Source organism: Myxine glutinosa, chromosome 2 (genome assembly GCF_964187855.1).
Source record: "Myxine glutinosa chromosome 2, kmMyxGlut1.1, whole genome shotgun sequence".
NCBI lineage: Eukaryota > Metazoa > Chordata > Myxini > Myxiniformes > Myxinidae > Myxine > Myxine glutinosa.
Genome location: NC_136262.1, coordinates 270707647 through 270725209, shown reverse-complemented (window position 1 = coordinate 270725209; position 17563 = coordinate 270707647). Strand labels below are relative to the sequence as shown.

Genomic DNA, 17563 nt, shown 5'->3' with positions numbered 1-17563 from the left:
GAAGACAAACATCGTGACAGGCAGACATTACACAAAAGGGCCGAGAGCCACGCCCAGAAAGACTCTTGATTGGCAGGGGGTAAGGGCGAGTTGGAGGCAGGTCGCTGATTGGAAGGTAGGGAATATGAAGGACGTGCCACACGATAACGTGATACCAAAGACGCTCGGCCAATCAATGCGGAGGGCGCGAACGAACTACCAACAAGCTACACACTTATTGAAGCAGAAGGCCCAGTGATGTGAAAAGGCGCGAAAGGTCTCAAAGAAGGGAGGCACTGATTGGCAGAGGAAGAGAACTGACGTCAGATCACGAGCAACAAAACAACTGGCTCGCCGGCATTTTGCCCTTCTCGCTTTAGCTTCGTTCCTGCCCGGGGAACCCTCCCTTCTGCTTTTCCTGGCGTTCCTGGTTGGACCTTCCTTTTGCGAACCGCGAATTACCTGTTGGAGCAACATTGGAGCACCATCGATTCTCCTCCCTGGCATTTACGAAGCGAGCAAGGCTTGCAACTGGAGCAGGCGAGACCAGGGCGAGCGAGTGGCTCGGTGGCCTCGCAGCGTGCGAATGGGGGATCGAGGCCTAGTTCCCGCCAAGCATGGAGCCGCGTCGGACGACGGCGCTCGAAGCTGATGAGTCCTGACTCACCACAGACAGAGCTAAGTCCCCACGAACGAACACAACATTTTATTTGCTTCATTCTCCCTTTGTCTCGTTTCTGAAGTCTGGTGTGGGGATGTCCCAACTGAGGATTTAGTTTGATCATCGCGTTTCCCTGTCCCGATAATTGTTTTAAATAAACCCTTGTATTATTTACTTTTCTATTCAACATCCTTCATTCATTCATTCATTCATTAATTCATCCTGTGTTCGTGTAAGGTTAATCACCTTGCAAGTTGAAGACGCTGGTGCGCGCAGGCCGTGTGAGGTGAGAGCTCTCACCATTTCTTCTTCCTTCCTTCCTCCCTCCCCCCCCCCCCCCCCCCCCGTGCTTGTATAGTCAAATCCGTCATTGAATAAACGCCTCCATTAAAGCTCGTTTTGGCCATCCACGATTCCTGGTCTTAACCAAGGGGCAATCGCGTGACAACTGTTGTCAAGGAGTGGAATTGAACCCTATTATAACTTTGGTGTCAAGGAGTGTGGATAATTTGGAGTGAAATTTTTTTTTTAGTCTGAGGCGATATAAATTGTATAGTCGATTGGCGTATGACACAAATGGCGCGTCATTAAATTTAAATCGATTCCTGAGGTAAAATCCACGTGGAAAAGCGACCTTCTCTCGACTGAGGAGGGGGTGAGTGATATGGAAGAAAGAATGGAAGATGCGGGGAGCCTTGGAAGTGAGTCAGATGTAGATGGGGTGGAGCATAGTGATGGAGCTACCCCCGCCGTAGAGACGGCCCCTATAGATACCCAGGCCTTAATGCAATTTATGAAGGGAATGAACGACAAAATGAGGGAAATGAAAAATGAATTGAAGGGAGAGATGGGGGGATTGAAAAATAAAATGAATGCTCAGAGAGAGCGATTGGAAAATAAAATGAATGCTCAGAGTGATAAAATTGATGAATGGACGAGTGAGTTGAAGGAAGGACGAAAGAATGGTGCCAAAGGGGCACAGGAGAAGCCAAGGGTGGCAGAAATTCAATTTGAACGGGGGGAGTTAAATGGGACAATGGAAGAGTGTGCAGCCCATGCTGATGTGCATGGGGCTCAGGAGCCAGGAATGGCAATTTAAGTAAATGGGGAAGTTAGGGAAGGAAATGGGGAAGGTAAAAATTTAATTGGGGGATGTTTGCTACAAGAGGGCCTGGAAGTTTATCAGAGCTGGGTGGATGTCACAACACCCCAACCGGGGGATGGATTGGAATCCTTGCTGCACAGGCGCAGTGGTGCAGAGCAAGAGGGGGTAACATTATTGGGGGTCCGAGTAATGGAGCCGGACCGGGTATTTATTGGGGAAGGCCTTTGGGGGTCGCAAATGATTGATGGGGATGTACATGATGTGACCCAGTGGTTGGGGACCTGGGACAGTCCCATGAGGGTAGAGTTTGACCAGGCCCAAAGGAGCTTGGGGGTTGAGGTGAGTCGGTCCGAGGAGGCGGTTGAAGTGATCGAGGGACCCTCACCACAAACCATGATTAGGTTCAGGAGGCTCCGAAATTGAATACCCAGCAGGGGGAGTGTGTTGGCTCCGAGCTGGATTTGGACCTTGGAGAGTCGGGACATCGAGCCTCAGATGATTTGGTCCCCGTAGGGAATTTGGAACAGCTCAGGGAGGGGCAGAACAACCTGAGGGGGGTTGTTACCTGTAGCTGCGGTTATTGGATGCACAAGGCTAGAATTGTTAAAAGGAAATATAAAATAAAATTAAAATGGGAGTTGGATTTGGAACAGCCTTGGTGGGAGTTGGTCCCCGGGCTGCGGAATTTGGACCAGGAGAGGTCATTGGTGATGGCCTCGGGGAAAAGTTGCCCCTTTGTAAATTTGGGGATGCCAGCCAGCTGGGAAGCTGGGCTGGTGAGATTTGGATGTGGGGTCTGACCATGTGTGTCATGGTATGACCTGGGCCCCATGGGGGGTCTGGTGGAGTGTGGCATCCCTTGTCCATCGGGACACCGCCCAAGCGTGTGTCTCGGGCTGGCAGGGTCACAGGACCCTGTTGGGGGTTAAGACCTCTAGGGGGTCCAAGTTGGTTCCTCAGGCATGGGATGGCATATATTGAGGACCACTAGGGGGTGGTGTTGTTGGTCGTGTTTTGGTGGTGGCATCGCGGACGGCCAACTTGGGCCTGATGTGGTGACCGCCCGAGCATGCGGCCTGACACCCTCTCCCTGAGACTCTGGGACAGCCAGCATGTGGTGACCTGCCATGCTGTGCTGGTCTATGGATGCGGGTCGAACCGCATGGACAGGGATGGATTATAGCCCACCGGACAACCATTGGGGCATCTGTGGAACATGATGGTGTGAGAATGATCTTCCACAGATGTTCCGTTATGATTTGTGGACTCTCGGCTTGGGAAGAGAGCCATGGGAATGTGAATGGGAATTTGTAATGAGCGGAGCATATGGGCCATGCTCGGCAGGCATGTGTATGGAAAAGCATCCTTCTTTGGTGAGATTAGTGAAATGTGAAAAAGAATTGGCACTGGTAATCTGAGGGTTCGATGCAAATTTAAGAATGAATTTTGAAATGTCATGGTGGTCACTGACATCAGTGGCACCATTATTGATCCAGGTGTGTAGACCAAAGTGTTGGAGGCTGGGATAAAATTGATAGGGTAGCAGGACACAGCCTTCAACTGGTTGCGGGGGCGATTGCGCCAATATTTGGGACGCGGGGTTATGGGGATGTAGTTGTAGTTGTGTAGTTTGTGGATCAACGTGGTGCTATGGGTGTCTGGGGTGGGTAGACCATGTCTTCTGGGTGAGTCTCCTGGTGGAGCATGGCTGTCTACTGGACCTTAGTGTGGTCAAGTGTTGGTGGGCACTGGGGGCTGCAGTTGTGTGGACTGGGGGATGAGGGTGGCGTAGGTGACGTGAGGGTGGATGCCACGCACTGCGACTGTCTCCCCCAGGGCCGAGGTTGTGAGTGCGGTAGTGTTGTTGGCAGCAGGTGCTCACCACATTGGCCAGCTTGGGCTAGTGCAGCCGTGTTCCTCACAGGGGGCCGAAGGATGGATGGTGGGTCGCACCATTATGGACACTCATGGGCCATATTGACGGTTCGGCTGCTCAGCTTGTCCCGATGACCCTTGCACGGTAGTGGTGAGGAGCTGTCGTGGCCATATGTAGTTATGTAGTACAGTCACCGTTGGAGGCGGATCCACATACCTGCCAGTACAGTGGGACAAAAGTGAAATTTGGTGGAATTTGATTGGTCCAATGTGAAATTTTGGGATTGTGTGGGTGAATGGCACTTTGGACCTTACCAACCGTAATTACCTGCAAATCAAGGTAGAGGTTAAGGCCTTGATGTTTACTGTCCCAGGCTTCAGGACTTGCTATGTAAATTGGGGACATGTCATTTTGAGTTGGGGGAGGGTGAGAGTGATGACATGGTCGGTGAGGGGGGTGGAATGTGTGCCACACTTTGTCTTGTGGGTGGCGTTTGTTTATGTGTGGAGGTTTCGTATTTTTATGTGGTCGTGACGTTGGAGTTCAAATTGTGATTGAGTGATTATTATTGTGTTTTGAGATGTAATGTGATTTAAATGTGAACGGGGATTTCACATAATGTCAGGCCATGGCAACACCTCATTTGTACCATCTCTGGAAATGTGTTGGAGATTTGAATGGCAGTGGGGGAGGAAATGTGTTTTGGGGATTTTGTGGGTGGGGAAGGTGTGCGTGTCTGCAGGTACGGATCAAGCTCTGAGGAGCGATGACTGTGACCCCCCTCTGCGGCAATTACCCCTGACAGCCAGTGGTGACTGGAAATTGGAGCCCGTCGGTGGAGTGTCTGGTTGGGCGCCTTGGGGTGGAAGACTCCCGGCAACCCGTGCAGCTGCGCAGAAGCAGGGGGCAACAGAGCCTGGAGTGTGGAGACCCCCCACCGGCGGAGTAACTGCGGAAAGGGGCGTTTGACTGTCATGGACGGGGCCAAGAGGTAAAGGGGGGGGGGCAATGAATTTGTAAGTCAAGTGACTTGTTTTTGGGACTGCGGGCACCACAGCCTGAAGCACCCCCACCATCTTGATTGTGCTGTACCTCCCCGCTGCCAAGTTGAGAGAAACACACATGTGAATGACATCTTTGCCATGGTCCTGCAGGGGGGTGAAATGTGTGATTTATTGATGATTTAGTGTTGTAATGATTTTTTTGAATATGTATGAGAGGTTATGAGTTTGTGTTGAGTGAATGTGGGCGAAATACACCGAGCCATGTCTCTCACCTGTAACACCAGGACAGGGCCCGTGGAAATTTGGGGTGCATTGGGATGGCCCCGCAGGTAACGTTGCGTCTTGTGGCATCCATCGGGGGACGCAGTCTGTAGGAAGGGGTTGTATAAATGTTTATAGAGCTTACAAATTTTTGCAAGTTTTGGTTAAGGTTAAGTTTGTGGTGAAGTTAGGTTTTTACGTGTTGTTGTTTGATTCCTCCCTCCGCAGGAACAACAATTTAAAATGATTGTACATATATGCATGGTTGGTTAAGGGGGTAGCATGTTAAGGAGCATAGGTAGGTAGTTTCGGCTCACTTCCCACAGCCCTCCTGCTTTATTTCATAGGCTAATTAAGTGTGAGACAGTAATTGCTAAGAATGGAATGGTAGCGCCTGCAGTGAACCTTGCAGGAGCTACGGTTCCAGGGGGGGAGGGGTGGGCTGTGTTATGTCGGTGGGTAGGGCATATATATAGATTTAGGTAGATCTGAATAGGTATCGTGGTCTGGTTGTCGAGGGTAGCTAGAACCATCTCAATGTAAATAAATAGAGGACCTATCTAGCCTGAATGTCGGATTGGGTGTGTCTTCGTCCCCATTACGAGGAATGGGGCATGATAAATAGTTCTAGGGAATAAGGACAAGACTCCATTGTATGTGAAACCTCTGTGATCAATCCATTGTCCCTTATGGCAATGCACTCTTATACGTTAGCTAGATCCATTAGTGCACACACTAAATAAATTCCCCCTCCGCAACAAGACGATAAAACTGACCGGAAGAACCAACAGGCAGTGACCACGCAGTAGTACACCATAGCCAGCAAACATCACGCAGGCAGGCCGAGGGACACGCACAGAAAGAATGACCCCGTAACACGAGCGCCGATTGGAGAGCAGGACGATGAAGGATGTGCCACTCTGACTGGCCACTGACAAATGACGATCACCAAAAGGCGCAAACATTCGGCCAGTCGGTGTGGAGGGCGCGAAGGAGGACACAAGGAGCGATGCAGCGGTTGGAAGAGAGAATCGGTGACGTCAAGGCACAGGCGGTAAAACCACTGGCAAGCCGACATTTTGCCCTTCTTCTCGTTCCTGGATCCATCCTGCCCGGACCTCTGTCTTGACCTTTCTTCTTGCCTTGTTCGTCTGCCCTTGCCTCGCCCTGTTCATTTGGTCCCTTCATCTGCGACTCTCTCACCACGAGCATTGGGTGCATCGGAGGGCCGTGCTGAATCCGAGGAGGACGTTGCGTGGCTGCGGAGGCGGGTTGCACGCCCACTCGCTCGCTTCGCGTGGGGACGCGAGGCTCGCCGCGCCCCGGCGGACATGGGCCCGACAGCGCGCGAGTGAGAGGTGTCATCGAGGCCGGGTCGCGCCGACAGCCAAGCGGGTCCCAACGATCGGCGCCATGCCGGACTGCACATTTGGAGCACGGACAATTCCTGACGACCACATCCAGAGACAGATAAGACAACTAAGACAACGATAAGACAACGTTTTCTTTTATTCTCCATTCCCTAGTCTTGTATTTGAAGTGAAGTGTGGGAGCGCTCCATTAGAGGGGTTTAGTTATTACCAGCGGGTTCTTTTCCTGTCCCAACACCATATTAAATAAACCCCTGTATTATTTTCCCAACCAACTTTAATTCCGTTTTTGGGTGATTTTTTAATTTACAGGTGAAGACTGGGACCGCCAGGTAAGCCGCGGCATCCTCCCCTAATCCCCCGGCTCGTGTATCGATCTGCCATTGAATTTATTGTCACCTTGTTAAGCTCGATTTCATCCGTGGACGCTCTGTCTTAATAGAGTGGTCCACACGACAATATCTTATTCCCCATGGGGATTACTTGACAATGAGCCATGTTTCAATTTTTTCCATTGAGCGGATTTGGAGATGTAGAGATGCAACATTTTTCCAAGATGGCGTCCGTACTACGTGATGTATGACGTCATAAGTATGGCTAAAAATTCTGCAGGCGGAGGCGATCCTATGGTGGAAATTTTGAGTCAATAGGACCAATGATTGCCGAGAAAATGAATTTTAATGCAGACGTGTATGTGCGACAAACGTACGTACGGACATAAACGATCGCTTAACGTTGATCTTCGCTTCACGAGTGCAGAAAAAAATAGCCTATTACAAAAATACCCACTACACCAATACCCTAGTACAAAAATACAATACTCAAGTACAACAATACCCTAGTACAACAATACAATACTCTAGTCTAGTCCAACAATACAATACTCTAGTACAACAATAATCTAGTACAACAATACAATACTCTAGTACAACAATACCCTAGTACAACAATACAATACTCTAGTACAACAATACCCTAGTACAACAATACAATAGTCTCATACAACAATACCATAGTACATCAATACCCTAGTACAACAATACAATAGTCTAGTACAACAATATAATACTCTAGTACAACAATACAATACTCTCGTACAACAATACAATACTCTCGTACAACAATACAATAGTCTAGTACAACAATACCCTAGTACAATAATACCCTAGTTCAACAATACCCTAGTACAATAATACCCTAGTTCAACAATACCCTAGTACAATAATACCCTAGTTCAACAATACCCTAGTACAATAATACCCGAGTTCAACAATACCCTAGTACAATAATACCCTAGTTCAACAATACCCTAGTACAATAATACCCTAATTCAACAATACCCTAGTACAATAATACCCTCGTTCAACAATACCCTAGTACAATAATACCCTAGTTCAACAATACCCTAGTACAATAATACCCTAGTTCAACAATACCCTAGTACAATAATACCCCTAGTTCAACAATACAATACTCTACTAAAACAATACAATAGTCTATATAATACACATGGCATGTTTTCTGCTATAATGAGTTGGCAATCAATGTTTGCACGATGCTCACAATGACTTTTGAACACTCGGCGCATGAAGCCCAGGGACCGGAAGACACATTCATAATTTCAGGACATGCAAATCTATTTTAAATTTTTCGTTTGATGTCAAGTTTACTGATTACCTGTGCAATCTCCATTACCTGTTTCAAGCACGTGTGCAGCTACCACTCCGTGGCTGCTGGAATTATCCTTATGGTTAACCTTGAGCGGTGTGCCCCAACCAGAGGAAGATTTTTCTCACAATTGCAAGCAGCTTTGGTAAAGATGTACCTTCCATCTGATGAATGCACCTGGAACGGGGGAGTGCTTTTTAGCTCACCTGGAACTTAGTTCAGGGGCGCTTATGCGATGGCACGTTCATCGTCCGTCCGTAAACACTTACAACTTCTTCTGCGAAACCGCAGATGGGATTGTGACCAAACTTGGCACAAATGATATTTGTTGTGTTGCGACTAAAGTTTGCTCACGGCATTAGAGTAATCGGGGTCTAAGGGGGTTTACCGGGGGTCAAAGTGGATCCAGGTTTGACTCCCCAAAATAGGAATTTGCTTTCTTATCTGAAACTACATGCACTATTTAGATGAAACTTGACCACAACCTTCATCACCTGAGATGTACCAAGGTTTGTTCATGGCATAAAAACCATGGTTTAACGGTGTCTGCCAGGAGGGGGTGGTGTGGAGGGGGGTTTGACCCCCTAAAATAGGTATTGCTCTCTTCTCCGAAACTACACACATAATTTTGATCACAACCTTCATCACCTGTGCAGGTACCAAAGTGTGTTCATGGCATTAGAAAAATTTGGGTCTCCGGGGGTACGGAGCACTTGCCCCCCCAAATATTTTTGTTGTTGTTGTTGTTTAAAGCATTATGGTCACATTAGTTTGATAATCCAAGTCAAAGTATGATTGTACCTGCTGCCCTGTCTTCTAGCAAGTATTGAAATTGATTTAAAATACCGTGATACTGTTTAAAATACCTTTAGTGGGTGTAATATACTGCTTTTTCTACCAGGTGAGCACCCAGGGGTATTGCCCCTATTTTTTGGAACTATGGTGGTTGTGATGTTCATCGGGTAAAACACTCAAGCAGTCATTACCATAGCAAAGAGCAATAAGTAAGGTGAATAGGCCTTGAAGCTTCAACCTGTCACATTTAAGGAATAAAATTGGAACATCAGCATTGAAAACATACCTTTATTCCCGGTGTTAGAAACGGTCCAAATACAAAAGGTAGGAATGGCAGACAAATATAAAAAAGTAATAAATGATGTTTTGGAAAGGTGTGAGCTCTTGGATGTCAAAGCATCGTGGAAGCATTCCTTTCTAATGCAAAGGTTCCTCAGATTACCTGTCACAGGTTTAATGTGCGAGAGGAAGTTTGCCACAAGGTGCGGTTTGCTAAAAACAGGAGGAGGAGTCAAATAATCCGTGAGTATCACGCTGGTTATAGGTCACGTTGTGTCTCTGCCTGAGGCTGGGACTAACACTATTTATACAACGGTGCCTCATCTTGCCACAGCACTTGTGTCCAACTGTCGCTTGCTTACGGTTACCTAGCCGCAGGTAGTCATTCGCCATCGGCATGGCCCTTTTTTACAACTCCTTCCCGTTGTACGCACCTGCCATCGCACCTCCGGTCAGAATGTCCGATGGTCCTCAGGTGTTTTGGGACTCTCCTCTGGCCGCTCCGTGCTCCTGGGCGCTGCAAACCGACGCGACCACCTCGGACAATCTACCTGCGCCCGATGTCTACCAGCAGGACTCCTCAACTTACCTGCCAACTCTGTTGGAAAATTCTGCCGCCTCTCCGCTCTCTGGTCAAGCCAAGATTTTCCAGGTGTTCCCTGGGACGTCGAGCCAGCATTTCTTCCGACAGTCCGATGGTCCGGGGGGCATCGACAACGTCTCGGGGGACCTGAGGGGTCCGGCCGTCGGGTTCCATTGCGGTGACGATAACGGTGGCATGGGCGCGGGCATGTCCTTTACCAACACGGCGTCGCAAGCTGGCATAGAGTTTAATCCCACGGCATCGCAAGCTGGCATAGAGTTTAATCCCACGGCATCGCAAGCTGGCATAGAGTTTAACCCCACGGCATCGCAAGCTGGCATAGAGTTTAACCCCACGGCATCGCAAGCTGGCATAGAGTTTAACCCCACGGCATCGCAAGCTGGCATAGAGTTTAACCCCACGGCATCGCAAGCTGGCATGTCCTTTACCAACACGGCATCGCAAGCTGGCATCGAGGGAAGGTGGTACGAAGGCACGGGTGTGCGCAGCGCTCAGGAGACCTGGTGTCCCACGTTCGGAGAGCAAGAGCTGATGAGACAGGTGCGACCACCATACTCGTACTCGGCCCTCATCGCCATGGCCGTCCAGAGCGTCCCGGAGCGGAAGCTCACCTTGAATCAGATCTATCAGTTCGTCATGGATCGTTTCCCTTTCTATCAGCAGAGCAAGGCCGGGTGGCAGAATTCCATCAGGCACAACCTTTCGCTCAACGACTGTTTCAGGAAGGTGCCCAGGGAGGACGATGATCCAGGTGGGTGATAAGTACCAGGGACACAAAAACTAGTGAAACACAAATGTTTGCTTCTGATTTGACATTTTAGGCACTTTTTCCCCAAGTTTACTTCCGTTTCTCCTCCCCGTTATGTTCCTGTACTAAAAGTGTTTTTAACAAAAAGTTTTTGCATTAAACAAATGATATCGGTCCAAGAACTTCTATGAACCATCATGGATGCTGTTCTACCTGGCAGGTAAAGGAAACTATTGGACGTTGGACCCCAACTGTGAAAAGATGTTTGACAACGGGACATTCCGTCGCAGGAAGAAGCGCAGAGGGACCAACATGACGGGGGCAGCACAGGGCACGCTCTGGACCCACACCTGCGGGGAAGCGCGCCGGTCCACCTGCCCGACTCCTGCCGCATTGTGTGTGGGTGGGCAGCTTCCCACGACAACGAACGCGACCTGGTTCCAGGCCGTCGACCCTTTGCCTCCACCGAACCTCATGGAATCTTGTTTTGGACCTCAGGCCGAGGTGGAGACCCCAAACAAGCCTCTCGCCTTTTCCGCCATGCACACATGCATGGAGCACACCGCCAACCATCAGTTCACGCAGATGTCCGACGTCGTGTCGTCGCACGGTGTCCCTCCTTTCGAGAAGGACAAGACCAATCCATTGTGCGAAACTTCCCCAAAGAAACACCGGAGCGAGCACATGGTACGAGGACAGGTCCAACACGTACACCTGGATGGTGACATGGGCGGCCTTTTCTGCATGCCTGCAGAGAGAAATCTGTGGCGTTAGATCATGCCCTCTACATACATGTAACCAGACAGGCGTGAAATCCTTTACTTTACATGTACATATCATCATTCCCTGAACACACGTGTAACTGGACAGGCATGAAATCCTTTACTTTACATGTACATATCATCATTCACTCTACATACATGTAACTGGACAGGCATGAAATCCTTTACTTTACATGTACATATCATCATTCACTCTACATACATGTAACTGGACAGGCGTGAAATCCTCTACTTTACATGTACTTATCATCATTCACTCTACATATGTGTAACCGGACAGGCGTGAAATCCTTTACTTTACATGTACATATCATCATTCACTCTACATACATGTAACCGGACAGGCGTGAAATCCTTTACTACACATGTACATATCATCATTCACTCTACATACATGTAACCAGACAGGCGTGAAATCCTTTACTTTACATGTACATATCATCATTCCCTGGACACATGTGTAACTGGACAGGCATGAAATCCTTTACTTTACATGTACATATCATCATTCACTCTACATACATGTAACCGGACAGGTGTGAAATCCTTTACTTTACATGTACATATCATCATTCACTCTACATACATGTAACCGGACAGGCGTGAAATCCTTTACTTTACATGTACATATCATCATTCACTCTACATATATGTAACCAGACAGGTGTGAAATCCTATACTTTACATGTACATATCATCTTTTACTCTACATACATGTAACTGGACAGGCATGAAATCCTTTACTTTACATGTACATATCATCATTCACTATACATACATGTAACCGGACAGGCGTGAAATCCTTTACTTTACATGTACATATCATCATTCACTCTACATACATGTAACTGGACAGGTGTGAAATCCTTTACTATACATGTACATATCATCATTCACTCTACATACATGTAACCGGACAGGCGTGAAATCCTTTACTTTACATGTACATATCATCATTCCTTGAACACACGTGTAACTGGACACGCGTGAAATCCTTTACTTTACATGTACATATCATCATTCACTCTACATACATGTAACCAGACAGCCGTGAAATCCTTTACTTTACATGTACATATCATCATTCACTCTACATACATGTAACTGGACAGGCGTGAAATCCTTTACTTTACATGTACATATCATCATTCCCTGAACACACGTGTAACTGGACAGGCGTGAAATCCTTTACTTTACATGTACGTATCATCATTCCCTAAACACACGTGTAACTGGACAGGTGTGAAATCCTTTACTTTACATGTACATATCATCATTCACTCTACATACATGTAACTGGACAGGTGTGAAATCCTTTACTTTAAATGTAAATATCATCATTCACTCTACACATGTGTAACTAGACAGGCGTGAAATCCTTTACTTTACATGTACATATCATCATTCACTCTACATACATGTAACTGGACAGACGTGAAATCCTTTACTTTACATGTAAATATCATCATTCACTCTACACATGTGTAACTGGACAGGCGTGAAATCCTTTACTTTACATGTACATATCATCATTCACTCTACATACATGTAACCAGACAGCCGTGAAATCCTTTACTTTACATGTAAATATCATCAAAATCACCATTTATCTCTCAATCCAAACCTCAGCATGTCATTGTTGTTTTTGTAATTACATGTTGTTCTTCTAAGTTTTGATTTTGTATTTTCAAATGTATTCATTATATATCTTTTTATACAATAAAATAAAAAATCCTTCATTTAGAAAAATGTTCATCATTGGGAAATTTGTTTTACAACAGAAGACCAGTTGGGTGGGAGTGGGGGTAGGGTTTGGAGAAGGAGGAGGTGAGTTGTGCTGAGAGGAGGAAGGAAGTGAGTTGTGCTGAGAGGAAGAGGAGGAGAAAGGAGGTGAGTTGTGTTGAAAGAAGGAGGAGGTGAGTTGAGAGGAGGTTGGATAACAAATATAATTTGTGCCAAGTTTGGTCACAATCCCATCAGCGGTTTCGGAGAAGAAGTTTCAAATGTTTACGGACAGAGGACGCGCCATCTCATAAGCACACCTGAACTACGTTCCAGGTAAGCTGATAATTATCAATTCAAAGTCATCCAAACATCTCGGATACAGAGTAAATACTCTTTTCAATTAATAGTAAATTTTATAAATTCTCTCACCAATTTTGCATTATATTAATTGCGTAATCAACATGACGAATACTGTGACGCAACCTTCACCTACAAACAACGTACCTGCTCATTCCTCTCCGTCCCATTTGGGAAGAAACTTGAAAAACAATGAATGGGAAGGAAAAAAGGAAGTAAACTTGGAAAAGAAAATGGCTTCAAATGTAAAATCAGAACAAAACATTTGTGTTTCAAATACTTTTTGACGCTATGGTAGTTTCACCCACCTGGATAATCGTCCTCCCTGGGCACCTTCCTGAATCAGTCGTTGAGCCAAAGGTCGTACCTGATGGATTCTGCCACCCGACCTTGCTCTGCTGGTACAAAGGGAAATGATCCATGTCGTACTGATAATGATCCATAACGTACTGCAAATTATCCATGACGTACTGATAATGATCTATGACGGACTGATAATGATCCATAACGTACTGCAAATTATCCATGACGTACTGATAATGATCTATGACGGACTGATAATGATCCATAACGTACTGCAAATTATCCATGACGTACTGATAATTATCCATGGTGAACTGATAATTATCCATGATGAACTGATAATTATCCATGACGAACTGATAATTATCCATGACGTACTGATAATTATCCATGATGAACTGATAATTATCCATGACGAACTGATAATTATCCATGACGTACTGATAATTATCCATGACGAACTGATAATTATCCATGACGTACTGATAATTATCCATGATGAACTGATAATTATCCATGATGAACTGATAATTATCCATGATGAACTGATAATTATCCATGACATACTGATAATTATCCATGATGAACTGATAAATTATCCATGATGAACTGATAATTATCCATGACGAACTGATAATTATCCAAGACGTACTGATAATTATCCATGATGAACTGATAATTATCCATGACGTACTGATAATTATCCATGACGTACTGATAATTATCCATGATGAACTGATAATTATCCATGATGAACTGATAATTATCCATGACGAACTGATAATTATCCATGACGTACTGATAATTATCCATGATGAACTGATAATTATCCATGACGTACTGATAATTTATCCATGACGAACTGATAATTATCCATGACATACTGATAATTATCCATGATGAACTGATAATTATCCATGATGAACTGATAATTATCCATGACGAACTGATTATTATCCATGACGTACTGATAATTATCCATGATGAACTGATAATTATCCATGATGAACTGATAATTATCCATGACGAACTGATAATTATCCATGACATACTGATAATTATCCATGATGAACTGATAATTATCCATGACGTACTGATAATTATCCATGACGTACTGATAATTATACATGACGTACTGATAATTATCCATGACGAACTGATAATTATCCATGACATACTGATATTTATCCATGACACACTGATAAATTATCCATGACACACTGATAATTATCCATGACGTACTGATAATTATCCATGACGAACTGATAATTATCCATGACATACTGATAATTATCCATGACACACTGATAATTATCCATGATGAACTGATAATTATCCATGACGAACTGATAATTATCCATGACATACTGATAATTATCCATGATGAACTGATAATTATCCATGACGTACTGATAATTATCCATGACGAACTGATAATTATCCATGACATACTGATAATTATCCATGATGAACTGATAATTATCCATGATGAACTGATAATTATCCATGACGAACTGATAATTATCCATGACGTACTGATAATTATCCATGATGAACTGATAATTATCCATGATGAACTGATAATTATCCATGACGAACTGATAATTATCCATGACGTACTGATAATTATCCATGATGAACAGATAATTATCCATGACGTACTGATAATTATCCATGATGAACTGATAATTATCCATGACGTACTGATAATTATCCATGATGAACTGATTATTATCCATGACGTACTGATAATTATCCATGATGCACTGATAATTATCCATGACGTACTGATAATTATCCATGACGAACTGATAATTATCCATGATGTACTAATAATTATTATCCATGATGAACAGATAATTATCCATGACGTACTAATAATTATCCATGATGAACTGATAATTATCCATGATGTACTGATAATTATCCATGATGAACTGATAATTATCCATGACGTACTGATAATTATCCATGATGCACTGATAATTATCCATGACATGCTGATAATTATCCATGACGAACTGATAATTATCCATGACACACTGATAACGATCCATGATGAACTCATAACGATCCATGACGTACTGATAATTATCCATGACGTACTGATAATTATCCATGACGAACTGATAATTATTATCCATGACAGACTGATAATTATCCATGACACACTGATAAATTATCCATGACACACTGATAATTATCCATGACGGACTGATAATTATCCATGACGAACTGATAATTATCCATGACATACTGATAATTATCCATGACACACTGATAATTATCCATGACGTACTGATAATTATCCATGACACCCTGATAATTATCCATGACGTACTGATAATTATCCACGACGAACTGATAATTATCCATGACGTACTGATAATTATCCATGACACACTGATAATTATCCATGACGTACTCATAATTATCCATGACATACTGATAATTATCCATGACGAACTGATTATTATTCATGACGTACTAATAATTATCCAGGATGTACTGATAATTATCCATGACGGACTGATAATTATCCATGATGTACTGATAATTATCCATGATGTACTGATAATTATCCGTGATGTACTGATAATTATCCATGACGGACTGATAATTATCCATGACGTACTGATAATTATCCATGACGTGCTGATAATTATCCATGACGAACTGATAATTATCCATGACGTACTGATAATTATCCATGACGAACTGATAATTATACATCACGTACTGATAATTATCCATGATGAACTGATAATTATCCATGACGTACTGATAATTATCCATGATGAACTGATAATTATCCATGACGTAGTGATAATTATCCATGATGCACTGATAATTATCCATGACATGCTGATAATTATCCATGTATCCATGACGTACTGATAATTATCCATGATGAACAGATAATTATCCATGACGTACTGATAATTATCCATGATGAACTGATAATTATCCATGACGTACTGATAATTATCCATGATGAACTGATAATTATCCATGACGTACTGATAATTATCCATGATGCACTGATAATTATCCATGACATGCTGATAATTATCCATGACGAACTGATAATTATCCATGACACACTGATAACGATCCATGATGAACTCATAACGATCCATGACGTACTGATAATTATCCATGACGTACTGATAATTATCCATGACGAACTGATAATTATCCATGACAGACTGATAATTATCCATGACACACTGATAAATTATCCATGACACACTGATAATTATCCATGACGTACTGATAATTATCCATGACGAACTGATAATTATCCATGACGTACTGATAATTATCCATGACGTACTGATTAATTATCCATGACACACTGATAATTATCCATGATGTACTGATAATTATCCATGACACCCTGATAATTATCCATGACGTACTGATAATTATCCATGACGTGCTGATAATTATCCATGATGTTCTGATAATTATCCATGACGTACTGATAATTATCCATGATGTACTCATAATTATCCATGATGTTCTGATAATTATCCATGACGTACTGATAATTATCCATGATGGACTAATAATAATCCATGACGTACTGATAATTATCCATGACATGCTGATAATTATCCATGATGTACTGATAATTATCCATCACGTACTGATAATTATCCATGACGTACTGATAATTATCCATGACGTACTGATAATGATCCATGACGTACTGATAATTATCCATGACGTACTGATAATTATCCATGACGTACTGATAATTATCCATGATGTACTGATAATTATCCATGACGTACTGATATTTATCCATGACGGACTGATAATTATCCATGACGTACTAATAATTATCCATGACGTACTGATAATTATCCATGACGTGCTGATAAATTATCCATTACGTGGTGATAATTATCCATGACGTGCTGATAAATTATCCATGACGTGCTGATAATTATCCATGACGAACTGATAATTATCCATGACACATTGATAATTATCCATGATGTACTGATAATTATCCATGACGTCCTGATAATTATCCA

General features: G+C 43.7%; 1 pseudogene; it reads right to left on the bottom strand.

Annotated features, from left to right (window-relative positions):
* Positions 1-13556: 13556 nt before the first annotated feature.
* LOC144890853 (uncharacterized) overlaps positions 13557-17563 on the bottom strand; it is a 75062-nt pseudogene continuing 71055 nt past the window's right edge.